Source organism: Protopterus annectens, chromosome 13.part0 (assembly GCF_019279795.1).
Source record: "Protopterus annectens isolate FY-2018-M chromosome 13.part0, PAN1.0, whole genome shotgun sequence".
In the NCBI taxonomy this organism is placed as follows: domain Eukaryota; kingdom Metazoa; phylum Chordata; order Ceratodontiformes; family Protopteridae; genus Protopterus; species Protopterus annectens.
In genome coordinates, this window is record NC_056747.1 from 948,323,108 (window position 1) to 948,345,607 (window position 22,500).

A 22,500-nucleotide genomic window follows, 5' to 3' on the forward strand; every position below is an offset into this window, starting at 1 on the left:
GGAAATATGCATGTTGTTAACACCACAACATTTCTTCATTTATAAAGTTGCTAAAGTAAACATTGCTAATGTTGCCAACGTTTGGATTTTGCATCTTTTAGCAGCAAAAATATTAGTATTACTACAGCCAGAAGAATCTGAAGGCTAAAAGAACAGTTTGCCTGGGGAGCTTCAGTTTTAAGTGTAAGCAATGAGAAACAATGACAGCAGCACTGAGTATCAAACTGTGTGCCTCCAACCACTTCACATCAAATGCATAACTTACCAAGAATAAGTATAGCTGTGTTAGGATGTAAGGGATCCAGGTGACACTGGGGAGGACTGCTAATGGGATCGTGCAGGGTAGCACAGGCAGATCACATTAATGTTTGCCTTTGCATGGGGTGGTTACTGCACTGTATTTTTTTATTGTGTATATTTTGCTTAGCTTATACAATTCTTTTTTTTCAGGCTACTTATAGAAATTATGAGAAATAGGGAGGAATTATGGGGGTAGTGGCTGAAACCACAGCTTAGTTTGTTAAGGGAAAATTTTTGGATTCAACACTGTTTGGGGGTTGCAGTATTTTTAACAGGTCAAAGATCGATGTATGAAAACAAACAATGTTATGCTGTGTGATTTATTGCTTTCTATAACCCCATTTTAAGTCATCTTCTAACAGTTCTTGTCTTGTTCGTATCGCACAACTAAAATTAATCAACTCAAAGATTGCAGCAATTCAGAGAAAAAGAAACAACCTCTGAATGAAAGGAATGATTTTGGTAAAAATGGCTTTTTTCTTCTCTTCATAAAATTATGTTCAAGGTTGTCTCTTTGAAGGAAGCATTTTTTTTTGCTCCCCCCTCAGGACTATCCACCTTCCACTGCCACTGCCCCTTGACCAATTCTTTTGACCATTTCATAACAACAGCTGTCAGGAAAGGTCCCTATTAATTAATCTAACGACCACATCATGGAACAGCATTTCATCAGAAATGCCATTTGTCAAGCCATTCTGACTGAGATTGCATTACAATAGAATCTGGACACTTTTAAAATATTACAACCACTAACCTGTGCCATTTGCAGAATATGTGATTGCAACTTATACATGTTCAGCAGTAACAGATGTGTACAACTGTAATGATTGTTAGTGTTTTATAAGGGGACATCACCGTCCCTTTCCCAAAAGTGACCACTTTTTGGAGGGGTTACGAGGGACAGTATTAAACATGGAGTTGAAATCAGGGGCAATCCTGATGAGTTGAAAGGTTTTTATGACACATAAGTCACAACCTCCACCCCCCAAAGAATCAAACCAATGCCACCGATGTTGTCAATGAGCTGAGTATTTACTGGGTGCAACACAGAAAGATGTATCACAAGGCATCTAGTAGAACACCTTGAAGGGAAGGCTTTGCCCTTTCCATACTGTAGTGCAATTTCAGAGTTGGTATATATATATATATATATATATATATATATATATATATATATATATATATATATATATTTAGCGGTGGGGGGGCTCCATAAACAGCATTTCCGATTAAATGCTATTCAGTGATGCAGTCATTTGATGAATTAATATAGACCCATCAGGAAATCCTTTTATTTGGCCCAGCTAATTGCCAAGGGAATGTCATCAAGATCTAAAGAGCTAATCAGTCCTTTATGCTCGGCACTGATCAGGCCAATTGTCAAGTGCAATACCCTTTTGTGACATATCTCACTAAACATATCAAACAATTAGAAAGACATCAAAGGTTTCTAATCAAAAAGAGCACAGGTCTAAAGTCTCTGAGCTACCAGGAGTGGCTGGCAGCTCTATCCTTTTATTCAGTTTCACTTATCATTGCAGACTTGATTATCCTGCACCTCCTGCTTCTTTACAAGTCCAGTATCTCCACTAATGCTAGAACCAGTGGCTTAATCTTCACTAACAGAAAAATAAAATACGATGGTGGGATAGGTTCATAACCCAATGTCCCCTAAACCTCTGGAATAAGCTTCCTCTGCATGTTAAGTGCTGAAACTTGCTATCTTACTTTAAACATAAATTGGATGAGTGGATGGATATCCACAAATTTACTCCAGGATTGACAGGTATGACCCTCCTGGAGAAAGAAGATGCTGCCTGAGGGAGGTTACTGGAAAGGGAAGAATGGTTAGGAGACTCAGTGGCCTAGAAATATCTATGAATCTATGAATTCATTTCCACTATCCAGGATGACCACAGCTTGCTGTCAACAGAAGAAAAATATGAGCAGTGCTGGGCAATCATCTATGGTGTCTCACATTCTCTAGATACCCTACTGCTACACACTTTGTTGGTTGGATTCAGCAGTTTCATGGCAGGGCCTCCTATGCCAGGGTACAGCTGACTGTTTCCACAGTCCAGGCCTAACTACAGTTTATAAGCACTTTTTTGGCAAGCCAAAGTCTGGCCCCTAGTAGTCTATGTAAGAGCCAGAACCTGTCCTCTGATGTATTGCACTTAGGCACAGATAGCGTGCCACTTCCCTCTCTGCCCTAGAATGGGTGAGTTGTTAATTCCCACTCACTTACACTTTTCTCCAGCAGGGTCACCAGTACCAGTGATTGCTAATCAAACTTGGTTTAATGAGGATGCATTCAGACAGGGCCAGATCCAGCAAAAGATGACCTAGGTACTAGTCAGGAGGCTTAGGCACACAACATCAATTAAAAAATAATCTGATCTGCTCATAAAAAAAGGACTGGATTTATTTTAAAAAGTCCAATCAGATGGTCAGAGAAAAGGCCTAAAGCAGATGCCATATGCTGACCATCTAAAAAAACTCCAGCTATACTCTGTGGCATATCGTCTACTCAGAGGCGATCTCTGCTTAACATACAAGGCCATGTCAAACCCTGAGCTGTTGGACATGCTCCACTTAAAGAAATCCCAATCCCTCAGAGCCACACGCTCCAGGGATCTAAACCTTGTCATCACAATGAACAAAACATGCTGGAGGGATAGGTTCCTGCTCCAGAGACTCCCCATACTCTGGAATATACTGCCCATACATGTCAAGCAGAGCACCTCCTTGGCCCTCTTCAAAAGGAACCTTGATGACTGGATGGGAGATAGGAAATTCACCCCCGGGGATCATGTCAGTCGCCCTGCTAGACAGGGGTCCAGAGAAGTAAATATTGTAGGAAGAAATATGCAGGGAATTGTTATGGCTAGGCTTGTATAGGCCCTAGGGCCGATGGCCTAGTACCAACCTATGAACCTATGATTTAATTTCTTGTTCATGTCTTCAGTCTTTCATTGGCAAATGCTTTAACCAATGGGAACGGTAGTTAACTCACAAAGCAGATTTCCAGGATAGAGCTCAGTTTTGTTGGTAGTGTGCAAAGGGATGTTGGGGTTCGAGTTATATTGCCTCGAGACATTTTTTTTCCCATTAGCAGCCAGTATGTTTGCGTGTGTGTACATGTGCGTGTGTGTAATGCACCAGTTAATGGAGCCCCACTAGTTAACAAGCACTGTAACTTAAATATGGGAGACAAAAACCTTTCCTCCACACTGACTGTCAAGTCTCTTTTAATTTAATTTTTTTTTTTTTTGGTAAAAAACTAAGAAGTTTGGACTAAGCTCCTCAATGGTCTCCCTGGCTGCAAGCAGGAACACAATCATATGCTCCATGTTCTTTGGATGTGAACTTTGGCTTCCTTGTTCTGTTGAATGTTGACAGTGTGACTGTTATTTAACTGTGAATAAATGGAACAGAATGAAGTCTATGAGATTAATGGTAATATTTTAGCTATGAATACATCTTGACTTTAGCATGTTTTTTTGCAGGCACATGTGTGAAATGCAATATGTTTTGCTATAACAGTTTGACTAGTATTTAGTACAGATGAGCAAAGCTCTGAGCTGTTAAAGAGCTGGTTCCAGTAGCACATGGATTGAGTCTGTCAGCCTTCATTTCTCTTCTATTTGACTCTGCCAGTTTCCATCACTAGACAATACTCCTGGCCTGTTCTTGTAAAGGGTAACGTGTTCATTGGGCTGTCCCAAACTGTTAACAAATGTGTCACATATTTGTCTTTTGAATTCCTGTACCCTTCACATAGATACTAATTTGTACTTCAATATATGCAATACAAGTATGAATCCCAGCACATATTTTTTGTTTAATGGGCTACCATGTGCATTTTCACTCAATGTGAGTTTCAAGGGAAGAGAAACTTACTGTTTCTCAGGCTGTCTGTTTTCAACATGAGTGTTTTGTTTTGTTTAAAAATGTCTATCAGTGTTTTTTCCTGTAAAATTTTAAATAAAACATTTAAATGAAATCCAAATCTATGTGATAATTGTAAAAGTAAAGAGGAAAATAGGTACACTGATAGGTCCAAGCAGTACTTATGGTCACTGGGGAGAGATAACCGAGTAATAGAATACTGGTATGGCTGGCAGGGGGCCTGAATCATTGCTCTGCATATGGCCCCATTGGACCACAATCCAGCTGTCAACTGTAGAGGTGTATGCTACAACAATACATAATTATTAACCATTCAAGTAGGTCCAGCCTTTACTGAGTCAGATGCTATACCTGTTCTGACAGAGAAGGCATAGGGAGGTCAAAAATCAGATATAGGTGTCCTACAAGCATGTAATCCCCTCCAAAGACAACAGTATGTTGTACGCAGTAATGTTTTATAATTTTTGTATGACTTATGGGTTGTTCAACAAAAGTTTCCACAGCATTTATATAATCTTTAATAGTTTTGCTTTGTTCTTTGCAGTAAAGAATGAATTAATTCATTAAGAGAACTGGATTACTTAATATAGTCTAAACATATTGCATTTTAGTAATATATTTTTGCAGTACCTTCTATATACCCTCCAGCAACTGCAAAGGGGTTGACATTTGTCAGGTCATATAGTCTGCATAATTTGGACTGATGATCAGAAACATCTGATTTTCAGCATCCATTATGTAGTTGTTGTTTACTATTACTGTGACACAGTTTTCTCTAATTGTAAAGGATTTTAGCATTTAGTTAAAATCATTACTCTGGTAATTAGTACAGAAGATTAAAGCTCCAGCGTGTTAATGAGCTGCTTCCCATGTAAAGGGTGCAGGGTTTGATTCTTTCTACCTTCCTTTACCTATTGTGTGACATTGACCAAGTCACTTAACCAGACAGTGACAGGGAGCAATTGGGAATTTGGGCTAGGCTCCATAATGATCTCCAGGCCTGCATGCATAGTAACTATACATTTATCGTTGTTTGTCAGCCATTCCCTGTTGCATGGCTGCTCTAGTTCTTGAAATGTTATGGCAATTTCACCAGCACACCAATTTTGAATGTAACATAGGAAATGTATTATTTATATGCAAAGTTCTTTGCCAACAGCATCCTCTGCATTAGTAATAGTTCTCTTTCTAATGCAGCATCCTCTGCATTAGTAATAGCTCTCTTTAATGTGGAATTATTCAGATAACTTTACTTCTGCAAAGATTGTGCAGATTGACGTAGCATATGTTATCAAATGGATCATATTTCTTTTTTAAACTGGTGGCTAACATTTTTTATATTCTTATAAATTCTTTTTTATTTAAATTGTGCTGTATATGGCTGGATCTTATGATATGATGTCAGCGATCTCTATACAGTTTCATGAAATTCATCCAAAGCTACCAATAAAGTACTATATAACAATACTAGGTGTATACAGTCAAGAAACTGGCTATAACTGCCACTGGAGGTATGTGTGGGATCTCTGTGGATGAAAGTACCTTATGCTTTTCTCTGGTCTAAACAGTCTTCAATATATTTTTGCAGGACTACTGTGAATGTGTTTGTGTGAATTTAGTTGGAATACTTTGGCTAGTCTTTGTGTGAAACAAATTTTAAATATATGTGGTCATTATTTTTATTTTGTTTTTACACAGACATCTGAGAAAGATACATTCAACAATGTAGCCATAATTGCTGGGCTTGAGATATATCTGTGAATAAACATGACTATGCCTGATGAGCTGATAAAGTTAAAAATTCATTAGTCTGTCTTTGCAGGATCAGTGTGCATTTGTGTACAGCAAATTGGAGTACTTTACTGTGGTTATTTTTATCAGATTCAGACATGTGATGCAATAAAGATGATAAAGTGGCCATAATTGTAGAATATGGAGATTAGTGGATTATAATGACAGTGGTAGGAGTGGCCTTTTATGGTTAGGAAGTTCTAAAAGCTGTACTTTTGTTATTTATTGAGTCATATATTTTGTTTCACTGTTTCCTGGAAAACATGTACAAAACTACAAATTTACAAAATACTCTAACAAAAGTTGCTATATTAAACAAGAAATATAATTTAAAACAATCAGGAAGGTGGATCAAATAACATGTGCTTTTATGCATGGTCCTAAAACAGCCCATGCCACTAGGTATACTTAATCCACCAATGGCCAGATACATTTTCAATGAATGTGAGTTTCAAGGGAAGAGAACTTTTCTGTTGCTCATGCTAAGTCCGTTTTCAAAGTAAGACTGTTTTGTTTAGAAAATGGCCACCAGTGCTTCTAATAAACATTTTAAATACAAGTTTTAAATTAAATCCAAATCTCCACAATCTTTGTAAAAGTAAAGAAAAATATAGTATGCATACTGACAAGATTGAACAATGTTTGGGGTGGGGTTAGTCTGTTACCCTGCCTAGAGCCCCATTTGACTATGATATGGCTGTGCAGTCAGGAGTATGCCCTCTGAACCAAAGAGTTAAATTTCAGTGAATTTTTTTTCATAGATCTGACTTGCACCTGTTGGATATATGTAGATGTATTCTGATTTTAAATGTCATTAAGTTTGTTTGCATCCAATCCAAGCTATGTTCAGGCTTATATCTAGTTACACTACTCAGTCTATCAACTATAATTCAGCCTGAGAAAATTCTTGGGGCATGATATGTATCAAAAACGGCATTTGGGAACATAATTAATATCAAATGAGAATTTATTTTGGTTTTTGTCTTTACTGTACCATGAGTAGGTCTATCCTTTGATAACCACATCGCTACAACAGTCAGGAAATCCTTCTATGTGGCACACCTCATCAATAAGGGCTTTTCATCCAGAAAAAAGGAGATCATTGTTCCACTCTACTCATCCCTCATTAGATCCATTATAGAGTACAATGCCCCATTTGGTATGTACCTCACAAGACATCTGCAACAGCTGGAAAGGCCGCAGAAATTCTTCACTAAAAGAATCACAGGCCTAAAGCAGATGCCCCATACTGACCATCTAAAAAAACTCCAGCTATACTCTGTGGTATATCGTCTACTCAGAGGCAATTTCTGCTTAACATACAAGGCCATGTCAAACCCTGAGCTGTTGGACATGCTCCACTTAAAGAAATCCCAATCCCTCTGAGCCACACGCTCCAAGGATCTAAACCTTGTTGTCACAATGAACAAGACATGTTGGAGGGATAGGTTCCTGAGCCAGAGACTCCCCATACTCTGGAATAGACTGCCCATACATGTCAAGTAGAGCGCCTCTTTGGCCCTCTTCAAAAGGAACCTTGACGATTGGATGGGAGATAGGAAATTCACCCCGGGGATCATGTCAGTTGCCCTGCTAGACAGAGGTCCAGGGAAGTAATATCCAGGGAATTGTTTTGGCTAGGCTTGTATAGGCCCTAGGGCCGATAGCCTAGTACCAACCTATGAACCAATGAACCAATGTGGGGTGGCACCCTCATTATAAATCAATTATGTACATAGATATTATATGAAAAGGAGCACTAAAATACAGGAAATGCATTTATCACCTGGGGTAACAGTTTTCATAGAAGATAAAGCCACTGGCCACAGTTTACAGAGTGACAAGGGCATGAATAGATACTGCTATCCATTGAAAGCCTCAGTGACAAATACAAAACAGCAGACTTCAAAACTCAAACCTAGAACTCGATTACCCCACCCAACTATCACCCTAACAGAAAAGTGTAGACAAGTTCAATTTAAAAATAATATTTTCCAGTTTTCCAGCACAGGACCTTACAGATCCTTAAAACAAGACAAGTAAGACAAGTATATACAATTCTTTTATCAAATTATAAAGAAAATACTAATCTCTGACTTAAAAAGAACTATTAAATTAAGTAAACTTGCAGTGATTGCAGTCTTTGTTGAATGGCATCCATTAAGGAGTTAAAAGTAATACTTCTGGAATATAATTCTGCAGTAAAGGATCTGCAGCTTTAAAAAACCTAAGCTACTTTAAATTAAGTAAAAACATTAATAATCTTTTTTAACAACTTTATTAAATTATCACTTAATACATAGGCAAAAATAGGGATATTAACAGAACAGACAGCAATCTGTTAATGAAAACCTACAAACAAAAAAAACTAGGCCCATTTAAAAAAAAAACATCCTGTATTAAAGGACAAACATAGAAAACCATGTACATCTTCAGAAAATGAAGTTCAGCCCTTGAGATAGGAACTATTGTCCCAAATCGATATCTGTACCCACAGGCATGCTGAAACAGTTGCTACACCCTGTGTTCTCACTTACACTGATTGCTGTCTGTTCTCTTCATAACTCTCTTCTGCTCCCAGATGTGAAAATAGCTTGTATGATTTCAGAAAACATTCTATAGATAACATTAAATTGTACACTGCTCAATTAAATGCATTAATGCATTAAGGCTACTAGAGAGGCTGCTATCTCTTATTCACTTCTCATCATTTCAAGCTTTCTTCTTCACTGACTACTTGCCATTTTACCTTTAGAAATTGCATTTCTCTCAGTAAAGAATGCTCAGAACTTTCAATATGAATTGCTTGCACCTCTAAACAGCTTGTATTTATGCAAACGTAGTCAGTAATTAACCTTTGTAAACTTCACTCAGTTCAGAATGTACAGCTACCTTTAGATGCAGATTTCTTGTCTCCCACTGAATATTTGCTACTGGAAAAAGCAAGATATATTTGCAGATGTAAGAAACTTGACATGTTTCATGGCTTTCATAATTTTGTCTTATTTTTCAAGTCTACTTGCTTACAAAAAACATGTTTATAGCTTAAGCCAAGGGCATTGATCTAGGCATTTGCCCTTGTAAAAAATAACAGCAAAATATCTTAATTCTACATATAATATAATATAATATAATATAATATAATATAATATAATATAATATAATATAATATGTCAGTACAATTCTACACCCCACCCTCAGTAGCCCTTGATCGCAGCATATTAATATTAAACTTGCTTTTGCCTTTCTTCTTTGGTTATACTGTAAAGCCTATATTTCTTACAACTAAAACCAAGTGCTTGTTTCCTTTAATATCTTTAACACATACAACAGTCGCTGAAGAGACATTCCACATTTAAAATATCCTTGATGAAAAACACTACACAAAAACTGCTTTATATATATATATATATATATATATATATATATATATATATATATATATATATATATAATCACAGTTTACATCATTAAATCTTTTATAGACATGCTAATAAGAGCAAATATTGTTTTACTTAGTTACTTTTTTCCTCTTTTAGTGTCCCTCTAAACATTAATGACATAAAGTGGAATATATACTTCATGATCTACCCACAAGTTTGACAAAGTCTACAAAAATTCAATCTTTCTCAGACACTTTTTCTTGTAATGCTTTTTCACAAATGTGATTGATGCTATAAGTCTCTCATTTATTCATTCATTTCAGTGTTGCTGGTCTTCATCCCATTCATTTCCCAAAACCAGATTTTGGTTCACGTCCAAAGTACTTCTGCTTCTTCAGGTCAGTTCCTGTACTTTTTTCCCCATCTCCCAAGCAGTTTTCTTTAGAAAACTGGAAAAGATTTCACTGGTGAAGTCTGTCTATGAACTTTATTGTCAGAAGAAGGAGAAGCAGAGTCACCTTCTGTTTGCTGGCTCACTTTTTGTTGGATAAATAAACTTTTTTATTTCCTCCTTATACTGTTCTACATTAAAAAAATGTCATTGATCCTCAAAGAAAAATATTCTGGATACAGTAGCCTGAATCTCACACCTGCCTCTTGACATTCCCTGATTGCTGGGATAAATTTTCTTCTCTTCTGCCTCATATACAGTTTATAACCATTTTCCACAAATATTCTGCTGTCTCCAATTTTTGATACTTTTCCATTTTTCCACAGTTTTATTATAATCAACTCTTTCTGCTAGTATGGTTGCATGTTTACTAATACAAGTCTTGGCTGGTTTCTTGTGGCCATAATTGGAGCATACACTCAATGTGCCTTTTCAATTAACAAATCCTCCTGTGGAATACCAGTCCAGTCCAGTTGTTTATTTGTGCTTTTATAAAATTAGTACAGTCTGTACTTTCCAGTTTCTCTGGTACAGCAGAAAATCTCAGGTTTTCTTTGCACACTCTGTCTTCTAATTCTACCATTGTTGAAACAGCTATTCTCGAGAAGTCTCATACTCAGTCAGCATTTTCTTCATTTCAGTCTCTGATTTTTGTAGTTTTATCAGTTCATCTGAATAGCTAGTTAAAGCTTCTTCTATTTTTGTAGCCTTTTGTTATTTGAGTTCAATGTTTCATTTATTTAAATCACCTCTGGATATATCTGTAGTACCAAAGTTGAAGCTTGAACTGCTTTTTGGCTGAACAACTGCAGGATTCTTCCCAACCATTGTTTTCTCTTCACCTTTTTTGGTTGATTTTCTTTCAGGTTCTCTACATTTCTTATTTGCTGGCATCCAGACCATATAATTTCTAGCCAGTAACTGAATTTTACTCAGTCTGATAATATAATTGGCCCTTATTTCTCAGTTTATTTCTTCACAGTAGAAGAGCTGAAATTAAGCTGTTTATCTGTTTGTAACCACTATAGAATTCCCAAAACATGAATTACCTTGTGGCAGCTGTCAAGGAAATGTAGCTGGATATAGACTAATTGCCAAGTGTTATGTGCCTAGAACTGCACACAGACAAAAACAAAAAATATAAATGGCAAAATAATCAAGTAATTTTTCAGTGGTGAGAAAACCACCATGCAACAGTTCATGCCTCTTTAGATGAAGGGGGTAAAACTTAATGGCTTTAACATCAGACATTTTTTCAGATGAGATTTAGCTTCTTCTAAGTAACATTTCACCATTCAACTGATTCTCAGACTGTAAGTCCTTGACCATTTTTCTTATAGCTCTGGACCAGATCATGCAGAGCCCTGAATGGTGTCAAACAGTCTTTCAAACCAAATCTACCAGTGAATGAGAAGACACAACATTTAGCTCATAGTACAAGTATGATATCAGGTCTATAAAAGCTACTCAGCACCAAATGAATAATAGCATTTTAGCTCAAGTGACGTTAGTGCTGGAAGTTCCCACAGTTACATGTGCAAAGATGTGTCATTAATAAATACTTATCTAACATGTAGCGAGGATTAAAGCTATGAACTACAAAATTGGCTCAACCTTTACTCCTAGATTTGATTTTTTCCACATCCACTTGCACAGAAAATCATCTAGGCAGACCAGCGTTCCTGAGCTACCCCCCAAAAGAGACACTTGTTACTACTAGGTCTTACTAGCTTATAAAATAAATAACAGCATCTTAACAATAAATGATAACAACATGGCAAGCATCTATAGTTCATGTGAGTACAATCATGGCTTGGGTTAACTGATGTTTGTAAGGACACAAAGACATTGATGATCAGTTCCAGACCCTGTGTTTTCAACTGTCATCTTGCTGCCAAGAATGACCTGAAAATCATTCACTGTATCCTCATCTTGAATACCACAGCCAAGTAATGTTGGCAAACAGAGGTTATTTGCAGTTTGAATTTGTCTATGGAGGTGGGACAGTTCAATTGTAAGCATCCAAAATGTGGGGAAGAGAGATGAAACCCCCCATAACATTTCCAGTAGTTATATAGTTTTTATGTAATTGTATTCATCTGTATTTTTTCAGTGTTGGTAATAAGTACATATTACTATGTTTTTTATAATTGAACATCCACTAAAATGCAATTCAGTAATTCACATCACATTTTTAAGAGTGTTCACCACTCTGACAGACAATAGTTGTTGCCGTTTAAAGCAAATTTTGTTTTTCTCACCTTGGGGAGTGTTGTGTTGGAGGTAGGGGACCATACAATTGGAATACTCATTTTCTCAGCCTGTTTTGGTTGCCAAGGGACTCTGTGCTGTACTCCCACCTTAATTCATAGTGCACAGGTCAAGGAATGAGATTCAGATCCAAACCATTTTTGCACTTGATTGCAAATGGTTGTGGACATTTGTTTATAACTTGTTGTTTTACTAGAATCTGTGTGTATTTGGTTTCTCACTCTCTCACTCTCTCTCTCTCTCTCTTGCACGCGCTCTCATTATTTTTTTCTGTCTCTACCTCTCTCTATCAATGTCTGCTTTCTAAAAGCTTTTCACATATTGAGCAGTGTTTTTTTTTCCTAAGGGATGATACAATTTTCATTTAATTAAAACAGCCCTCAAATATATCTGTTATGTTTTCAAGATTTCTTCATTAATGAACTATATAATGCTTCAGCAGATGAAAATGAAAGCAACCATCTTAACTACAACTCAATTACTTCTAGATGGAGTTATCTTTACAAAACCTGCCTAATCAGTAGGCCTCATTCTATTACTTTATAGTGAAATTCTCTCATGCTTCTTAATACAGCAACATTTGTCAGACTGTGTTTTAAATTTGTAGTTTTGAACTTTTTACCAGTGATCAGTAAAACAAAATTAATTAAATAATGACAAAAGTATCCATTTCATAACATTTCAACCATAAAAAGCTATTCATACCATTGTCATTATAATCCAACAATATCTTTACTCATCAGTTATGACCACTTTATTGACTGTGTACATCTTACATGTCTGATTGTGATATGGTCACAGTAAAGAACTTCAACTTGATTTACATAAATACACACTAGTCCGGTAAAGACAGGATAATGGGTTTTTAACTTTATCAGGTCAGCAGGGTTAGTCATATTTATCCAGGGACATCCCCAAACTCAGCAACTATAGCTACATTTTTGACTGCATCACCAATAGTAATGGTCAAAGTTATGTATTTTATATTTGTTTCACAGAAACACACTGTAGCCGTAGTAAAGTATTCCACTTTAATTCAAACATATGAACAGTAGTCCTGCAAAGCCAATTTTTAGACTGTATAACATTAATGATATGAGTATAATATAATTTCATCCACAGATAGTCCATCACACCCACCAGAAATTATAGCCACTTTGTTGAGTGTGTACATCCTTTATTGTTATGAAAAAATACATGTACTTTATTGGTACTTTTGGATAAACTTCATAAAATTGTATAAAGGTCACTAGTATCTCACAGTAAAACCTAGCCAAGCATAGCACAACTTAAATAGCAGAGCATTTATGATTAAAGCATAATAAATATTGACCAATTGATAACATATGCTAAGTCAAGATTCACAATCTCTGCAGTAGTAAAATCATCCAAATAACTCCACATTAAAGAGAATTAGTAATGCAAATGTTGCTGTTGGCAAACAACTTTGCATTTCAATCTACATATGCCATTCCTGCATCCCTTGAAGAATAAATGACCTATGTTGCATAAAAAAGTAATGTGCTGATGATATTGCCATAACATTTCCTGAACTAGATCATCTGTGTAAAAGAAAATGACTGGCAAAAAATGACCACAGTTTCATAGTTAGTTACTAGGCATGTTGAGGAGACCATTAAGGAGTCTAGCCCAAATTCTTACTTTCCTCAAAGCACTGTCTAACTAAGGGACTTGATCAAGGTCACATAGTAGACAAATGACGATGGAAATATTCAAAGTCTGCATCCTTGGCAGACGAAGAAGCTTATTAACAAATTAGAGCTTTAGCCACCTGCTCTAACTGCCAGACAGAGTTTTAGCTTTTAACTAAATACAGAAACCCAATCTTGTAGAAAAGATTGTGTGACAGTAATATGAAACAACGAATGCATAATGGAATGTGAAGATCAGATGTCTCAGATTATCTCTCTAAATAATGCAAGAGTATATGACCTAACAAAGATCAACCCCTTCACTTTTGCAGGATGCTATAAAGAAGGTACTGCAGTAATATATTACTAAGATGCAATATATTTAGATTATAATACACAATCTAGGCCTATTAGTGATTTAATTCATTACTTAGGATAATAGATAAAGCAAAACAAAGACAGTATAGATGCTGAAGCAGCTTTTGTTCAACAACCCACAAGTCATACAAAAATCAGAAATATTATTGCATACAATGTACTGTTTTTTAGGGAGGAGGGCTTACATGCTTGCAGGACATCTACATCTTAGCTATCTCCCCTGACATCACTTTGCGCAGGTCTGACATACTTGAATGACTGACACTGCCATATTGTTGCAGCATATGCCTCCCAAGTCAACAGAGCCAGTTGGTGGTCAAATGGGACACTATGCAGGGTAATGAACCAGGCCCCCAGCAGAAATACTAATATCCTATTACTTGGCTGCCTGTCCCCAGTTACCATAAAACATGCAATGTTTTCTTCTTTACTTTTACAATTATCACAGAGATGTGGATTTAATTTAAAAATGTTCTTTCAAATTTTACAGCAAAGTCACCTATAGCTATTTACTAAACAAAACTCTCTCACATTGAAAACATATTTAGCAAGGGAAACAGTAAACCTCTCTTCCCTTGAAATGTACATTTAGTAAGAATGCATCTGACAACCCATTAAGATATGAGATGTGCAAGGATTCATAATTAAATAACATATAGTGAAGCGCTAATTAGCAGCTATGTGAAGGGTGCAGGAATTCAAAAGACAAATGTGTGATGTGTAAAGTATTTGCGAACAACCCACTGGAGCAGCCCAGGATTACTGGTCAATGAAGTAATTTGGTCAAAGTCACACTGAAGACAAATGAAGGTTGATGGAATTAACCCTATACTACAATAAGCAGCTCATTAACAGCTTATAGTCTTACTCATCTGCACTAAGAGCTAAACAGCCTATTGTAGCCCAAACACAGTGCATTTCACACATGCGGGCCTGCAAAAAACAAGCTAAATTAAATATTTAATCAAGTTAAAATTTAACTTTACCCTCACAGACTTCATGCTGTCCAATTTAATCACAGCTAAATAATAAACTCATTGCCATCATTCAACAAAACAAAGAGCATGTCTTATATGGTGATTCCCTGTTTACTACAATCACTTTCATTCATTTACACCAAAATTACTCAAGTTCATGGGTAGTTACTAGGCTTGCAGTCCAGGGGACCACTGAGGAGCCTAAACTAAAATTCTAGTTGCCCAAAAGTATTGTCTGGTGAAGTAAGTGAGTTGTACAAAGTTACACATTAGTCAAATATTAGGAATATTAGGATGCAGGAACCAAGCATTTATACAGATGCACACAGATTTGATCATCAATTCCAGCTTGCTGAAAGTCAGTCACTAAGCAAATGGAGGTGAAAGGGTTCAAACCCTCTATGTTTGACCAAAGGACACAGTGCATTAATATTGCACAGAACTCTAATGACGGGCATTATTGACAGACTGTAAACCTCAGTGGCTTTTAACCTTCATTAATTTATCAGAAAAATGAAGGGTATGAGTAGCTGGCAGCTGGTGCAGAGAATTAGTATTCTAAGCTCTTAATGAGCTGCTTTCTGTAGTTAAGGATTAAGGGTTTGAGTCTTTATACTTTCATTTGCTTGCTATGTGGCTCTGACCAAGTCACTTAACCAGGCAATGCTCTAGCAAAGTAAATCTGTTTTAGCAACAACTCTAATGACTGGCAGGCATTATTGGCTAATTAACATTCAAACACACACACACACACACACACACACACACACACACACACACACACACACACACACACACACACGCACGCACACACACACACACATGCACTCTTGTACAACGGAGATCATATTTCCTGAATGACACAAAGCATACACCACCATCAAAGCTCTCTACCTGGGCTTCCATTCTGCATTCCCGTGCTGTTTAAGCAGATCTCCAGTAAACAGACAGCAGTAGACCTTCATTCAGCAAAAAGCAGACCACTCACTATTGCTATGTAGTACTTCCTGGGAGGTGGTTGGAGGCTGTACATAGATCTGTAGGAAAAGAGAGAGACTTTTTATTTAATCTTGAAAAAATACTTTTCATTAGGTTGCACTATAGGCATGAATGGAATGATTTAAAGTTAAATCATTTTGTTGGCTGGCCATGGACCACTGAAGCTGTGGGCCCTGGGCAACCACCTATTTCACACCCAATGTAACCTCCTTATCATTTTGTGGTCTATGCAAGAGGTCCCACACTCTTCCTTGAAAAGTTTACTTCATAAACTGCTCTGAATTGCCCTCTTTCCCACACTCAACCTACAACTATATAACACAACTCTATTGTTTTAGAATAGGTAGTACCACAAACTCTTTAAAATGTATTTGCTGTCTCAGTTGCCATACCACAATGACATTTATTGGTATCAACAATTCTTCATCAGACAGGAAAAAGCAGTTGACTGATAAATTAGAATGTGGTTATGAGGAAAACTTCAGTCAGATTTGTACTAATTTATAACATTTTGATTTGTAGTTTTAACTTTTGTTATTGCATTCTTCATGCACTTGTCAGGAGCACTCATTCCATATACTGGAGTAATATAAGCAAACATAAGTAATGTACATCATAAATCACACAGCAGGATGATTTATAATATAAAATCTCTCAAAAGCAGTCTGTAGTAAGTTATGCTTTTTAATATAGCTAACAGTGTGCACAGAGAACTAGAGATCAACAAGGGTGAACATGTACAAACAGAACAGGGAGAGAGGCAATTTATGTTATAAGATGCACAGAGGTGATATTTAATCCTTTTATTTACTAAACCTTCGCAACATAAAATATCCAGATGAATTTAATAATAGGAATAAAACATTTCTGTTGCATTAGTTTCCAAGTGAACATGAAATGAAACACAGAGTTGTCCATGATGGAATTCTAGATAAGCAGTTATTGAATTCAGGATATGCAGTTATTGACAGAGCATTTGTGTAATGCCCTCAGTTCATAGGTTCATAGGTGTGTAGTAGGCTAATGGCCCTAGAGCCTTTACAAGCTTAGCCCATAAAAATTGACCTGACATCGTGCCACCCTCCACCCGGTGGAGATCTCTGGAGCGTGTGGTGTGGGGGGATTGAGATTTTGTTAGGTGTAGCATTTCTAGTAGGGTTGAGTCTGACATGGCTTTGTAAGTCAAGCAGAGATCACCTCTAAGCAGATGATAAGAGATTAAGAATAGCTGAAGTTTCTTGAGTCTGTCCAAGTTGGACATGTGTTTAAGGCCTAGGATCCTCTTTGTGAGGTATTTCTGTGGCCTCTCCAGCTGTTGAAGGTATCTGGTGAGATACATGCCAAATGGGGCATTATACTCGATGATTGGTCTAATGAGGGATGAGTAGAGAGGGATAATGACCTCTTTCTTTCTGGATGTGAAACTCTTGTTTATGAGATCTGCCATGTAGAAGGATTTTCTGACTGTGGTGGCAATGTGGTGGTCTTCGGTGAGGTTGCTGTTGACCTGGGTGCCCAGATCTCTTATAGCACCTTCAGTGTTCATTGGGCTCCCATTGACATGGTAATTAGTGGGACCTGAGTTCTTTCCAAAGGGAATGATAACGCATTTTTTGGCATTGAGCTTAAGGCCATGGCTCTGACATCAGTCATTGGTCTCAGTGAGGCCTCTCTGTAGGATATCTGCATCACTTGAGAAGTTAATAATTACTCCCAGCTTGCAATCATCTGTGAACTTGGTCAGCTAGAGTTCCTTTGTGTTGGCCTGGACTTCTGAGAAGTACATGCCAAACAGGAGAGGGCCCAGGACCGAGTTCTGTGGGACTCCACTCGTGACTGGTCGGCAATCTGACTTGGGATCCATTACTTTCACTCTGTGGGTTTTGTCTGTGAGCCAGTTTGCAATCCACCTAGTGATATAGGGATTGATGCCTAGTTTGGTGAGTTTATCAATAATTCCTGAGTGGGGAATAGTATCAAAGGCTTTGGCCAGATCGAGATAGGCTGTATGCACAGCCTTAATGACTGCCTCGAAGAAGTCAACCAGGTTGACCAGGCAGGATCTCCCTTTGACAAAGCCAAACTGCATGTGGTCTAGAGCATGACAAGGTTTTATGTAACAATGTGTTTACTAAACACATTGTTTACTATAAATGCTTTGTTGATGATATTTTTTCCTGTCTAGAGGTAAGTTTGTTGAGTTTATGCTGGGTAATACTGAATTTTTGAGGTTTAGTAGTAATTTTTCTTGTGAATCGATAGACTTCTTAGACATAACAATCACCAGAAATATGTTAGGTAGGTTTAAGAAGGGTGTATACAAGAAGTCATTTAAGAAGAATTCCTATCTACATAAAAGTAGCATGCACCCCAGGCACATTCCTAAGAATCTGTTTAGAGGGCAGGTGTTTCAAATTATGCGTCTTCATACAGAAGAAGACTCTTTAGATCAGGCTCTGAAAGAATTAAAGGATGAATTCCTGAAACAAGGTTACACGGCCAGAGAGATTGACTCCTGCATATCTAATGTGAGGTCTGAAAGAGCTAGTAAAGCTAGGCCCCTTTTCTCAGGTCAGTTAGATCCTGTGACTATAGCAGCTAGAGAACAGCAGAAGGTAGATCAGTTACGTGTGTTTTTACATACTCTAATGATATTAATCTGGTTTGTGACATAATGAGGAGAAACTGAGGTATTCTCCGGAGTTGCCCTGAATTGACTAATTTGATAGGTAATAAACCTGAGTTTTGTTTCAGGAATAATCTATCTCTTAAGAGGAGACTTTCTTACAGGAATGCTGTAAATGTAATGCATTCCCTATCTTCTGTACATTGTGGCACGTTTCCCTGCTTGAACTGTAAGACTTGCAGATTTATTTATTCTAAATATGCCTTTAGACATCCCACTCTACAACACGAGATTGAATTCTCCTTTTACACAGACTGTAAAACTGCGAATATCATATATTATGCCTTCTGTGAATGCTGTCATGCCTTTTACATTGGCAAAATGAACCGTTGTGTGAAGGACAGGATTTTAGAACAACTCAGAGACATCAGACATAACAAGACCAGCAATGCTCTAGCTACACATCTCTGCCTTGGGACAACAATATACCTTTAGGTTTTTTGTTTTAGAGGTAGTTCAGTTAGATATTACAGGCGAAGATTTGAGAAATAAAACTGATGCTACAGAACAAAGCTGGATCCTAGAGTTACAGTTTTATAGATCTCCTGGGTTAAATGAAATGCTTTTCCTTAAAGCAGCTCTAAAGGCATGATCTTTAATTCATTAGTTTATTACTATTTTTAATATTGTTTTGCTTTTACTTATATATGAGGGTTAGATGAAATGTTATTATAGGTATGTGATTTATTACTTTGTATACCCTTATCTATATATACATGGGATCTATACAGATCCCCGACGGCACTTTCTGCTGAAGCAGAAATCACCGAACATACATAACCGAAAGTGCTGTTGACAGAAGTAGCACTTTTGGTTAAGTATGCTGGTTGTGCCATTCGCACTACGGTGTGGTTAAGGGAGAATTCCCTTTTCCCCACTGTAGTGCGACCTCGGAGTGAGAATATAAAAGTAGGGGGGGTGTGGGGGGCACAGCCCCCCACAGATGGGGAGCAGCCCCCCTGCATAAAAGAAGATTTATTGTTTTGGGGTTTTTTTTTCAAATGCACTTTAACGAAAGGGCTTTTTCTTTGAAAGACCTTTTGTTAAAGAGTGTTCGGTTATTGTGGATTCGGACTATTGAACTTTCGTTCAATAGTCCTAGATCTATATACATGTGGTCTCATGATGATGATATCATCAGTGTGTGACAAGCTGGTTGAGAGACTTAACAGAGAGGGATGTTTGTGAGTTGCATACACAGGTAATTGATTTTAATTTCTTTAGATTATTGTGAAGATGATTATTACTTTATTGATGGGAGGGGTTTTATGGCTTTATATTGAAGTTTTTTGTAGTATTGTTAGTTGGCCTGATGAAGCATTGTTGTTTTTAATGTGAAACCACTTACCTTCATTAAACTGTTGTCTGCTTATTACTACCCGTTGATATTTGGTGCTTTATACAACTTCTGCTGTGCGAGTCACTGTATTTCTTCTTTTATTACAAGTAAATGTGTTTCTTCTTAGAAATGACATCTGGTCACAACGATGTGGCACATGAAGGAAAATATGCATTTTTATTTGACTATTATGCTGGACATAAAGTGCCAGTGTTCTATGGGAAGCTGTCTTCCTGAAGGACATTATAGGAGTTATAAGAGCTCAGGAAAAGAACACCTTAGGGCATAATTAGTTTCTCTTCCTTAAGTCCACTGAGTGATAGGATAGGTTCTGAAATGAATTAAATGTGAAGTCAAAGAATGCATCAGTGTATGTACCACTCCTGTACCTAACTATTGGCAATAATACCATAAATAACTGGCACCCTAGAATTACTATGGTTATGGCCAGGCTGGCATTCTGTTGCAGTCTATGCTGTGACAATTAAGTTCCTTTATTTAGCATTCTCATTTTGTTGTTGCAAATATTCATTACTAGACAGTTATGTGTCAGTTCTAGCATTCCTACCTGCACTTGATCCAAATGTCTCTGCATTGTTTATCCTTATAGCAATAATCTCATACTTGGGCTGATCTAAAGTTAAATGTTAGGTAACATAACTACACCCAAAGAACTCAAATCCAAAACTGGTGTAGATGGTGAAACTGTCATCTACAGTAGTGCAAGCAATGCCCTGTGTTTAAAACCAAATATTTTTATAAATCCTTATACCCACATTTCCATGGCTTTACTCTACAGTATCCCTGCACCTATATATCTTCACACACCCTTATTCTCATGACTTTACTCTATACCGACTATCCCCGCAGCAATTTAACAAGACTCCCTAAATCGTTACTCTCATGGCTATATTGTACACAAACTATCTCTGCACCTATTTAATTATATTTCCCTACACCCTTACTCTCATGGCTTTAATCTGCACTGACTATCTTTGCGCCTAATTAATATATCTCCCTACATCTTTACTCTCATACCGTTACTCTATGCCGACGTTCGTTGCCCCCACCGATTTCTTCTTCTAGCTTAACGTTGGACCTTATAACAAGCCTTTGTATTCCCTAATCTTTTCTTCCACCCCTTCCACTTACCTGAGATATTTTAGCATAAGAAGCTTATATGCATATTACCCACCACACCTGCTCATTACGTATGCTCTTATTTCTTCTTACTTTTATTTTCAAACTTTACCAGTTACGATTTATGATTTATTTCTACTACAGTTACATGACTAGGACACACCTGTATGCAGATCTATTGCAATGGCTGTAAACAGTGTGACAATTGCTTTGTTTCTGTTATCACTATGTTTGCCATAATTGCATCTTGCCTTTTGCACTTTATTGTACTTGTTGCACTCACAGTTATACCTATTGTAATTTACTGTACTTCATTGCCCTTGTGGCCTTGGCAGTGCCTGAAAAGGGTCTTTAGACCTGCGCACCTAATCGGTTAACAAATATATAAATAAATAAATGCTTAACAATGATTTTGATGCTCTATGTTTGCAATGTGCAATAGCTTACTTTTGATTAAAAGGCAAGCTAATTGTAGAGATGACCCTTGTGCCGTCTTTAATTGGCTTCCACATTAATGTTGCAATATTTTTATCACTGTTTGCCGAGACCTACTAGAAGAAGGAAGGTTATATGCATAACTGTAAGTGGGTAAGTTTTATTAGAAATGAGATATTTTTGGTCCAGTGGTGCAAGGTTTGATTCTCACAGCCTCCATTGCCTAACTGTGTGACTCTGAGCAACTCACTTAACCAGACAATGCTCCTGGAGTGAGTCTAAAAACATACATGGAGATTAGAATTCCACCCTGCAAAACATATACAAACAAACATAAAATAAAAGATAAAACATGCAGAGTGTGCTTTGCAAGTATACTGTCCACTCAGCCTTTCTATTTAACATCGGGAAGCACAGAGGTTAACATACTACACTAGATGCTTCAGTGTGAAAATGGTAAATGTTCATATTCTTGACATTTAATTCATACCATACATGGGGGGGGCCTTGGGAGTAAGAGTTACCATGATAACAATCAAGGCTGGCACAATCACTGAGACTGAAAATAGTGAGTAGATATATTGAAAGAAAATGCAGAAAATAACATTGACAATTACTTTTCAGGAAAGGCAGTTTTGGGTTTCGGGTAAGCAGTTCTGAAGAACAGGAAAATAGAACTATGAAATGGAAAAGTGTACACATCATTTTTATGTTTTTGTTGGCTGACAATTACAAAGCATAAATCATGATGACATTCTTAAATGAACATTAAATTGTAGTACCAAT